This window comes from Cervus elaphus, chromosome 9, assembly GCF_910594005.1.
Source record: "Cervus elaphus chromosome 9, mCerEla1.1, whole genome shotgun sequence".
Classification (NCBI taxonomy): Eukaryota; Metazoa; Chordata; class Mammalia; order Artiodactyla; family Cervidae; genus Cervus; species Cervus elaphus.
In genome coordinates, this window is record NC_057823.1 from 44,500,876 (window position 1) to 44,502,015 (window position 1,140).

The 1,140-nt window shown below is 44.1% G+C and overlaps 1 pseudogene; it reads left to right on the forward strand.

Annotated features, from left to right (window-relative positions):
* The first annotated feature begins 201 nt into the window (after nucleotides 1–201).
* On the forward strand, nucleotides 202–1,140 carry LOC122701048 (annotated as a pseudogene).

Below are 1,140 nucleotides of genomic sequence, written 5' to 3' on the forward strand. Positions count from 1 at the left end.
TCTCTTACACTGGCAGGCAGTGAGAAGACTGTAAGTTCCTCAAGACATTTTAAATATCATTTTGTTCAACTAAAACATAGAAAGAATGGATAGGGGAATAGCTAGTCTAAAATAAAGGTTCATAACTAGGCATAAGATTTACGAGATGTCCTATATTTTTTTCTCCCACAACGCATCAGCCATCATAGAGGAAGTTGAGATATGGCAAAAAGAAATAACATATCTACTACAGATTTCATCCTCTTGGGCCTCTTTCCTGAGTTCCAATATGCCAGCCTCCTGGTCTACCTCATTCTTCTGGTCTACCTCATTGCCCTCACAGGGAACTCCATACTCATCTTCCTGATCTGGCTGGATGTTCACCTCCACACTCCCATGTACTTCTTACTCAGCCAGCTCTCTCTCATTGACTTGTTCTACATCTCCAGCTCAGTTCCTAAGATGGTCATCAACCACTCTTTAGGGAAGCACAGCATCTCTTTCACCGGCTGTGGAATCCAAATGTTTTTCTGCCTGAGTCTAGGTGGTGCTGAGTGTCTCCTTCTAACCTTCATGTCGTATGACTGATTTGTGGCTGTTTGTAATCCCCTGCAATACACAGTCATCATGAATTCTAAGGTCTGTTTGCTCATAGCAGTAGCATCATGGACTGGGGGTGCTCTAAATTCACTCATTCAAACCATCTACACCATGCATTTTCCTGTATGTGGTCTAAAGGAAATAAATCACTTCTTCTGTGAGATGCCAGCTGTCTTGAAGCTATCCTGTCAGGATACTTCAGATTATGAGATGGTGGTGTTTGTGGTAAGTATCATATTTATCCTCATCCCTTTCAACCTCATATTTGCCTCCTACATTCAAATCTTCCTCACTGTTCTCAAAATGAAATCTCCTGAGGGGAGGAGCAAAGCCCTGGCCACATGCTCTTCTCACCTGATTGTGGTGAGTCTCTACCTGGGGCCAGGCATAGTGGTGTACATGACACCTGGCTCTTCCCACACCCCAGCATTGGATCAAGGTCTTTCTGTGTTCTACACTATACTTACTCCCATGCTGAACCCCATCATATATAGCCTGAGGAACAAGGAGGTGGTGGGGGCCCTGAGAAGGGTCCTGAGGAAGAAGCTGGTATCAAAGTAA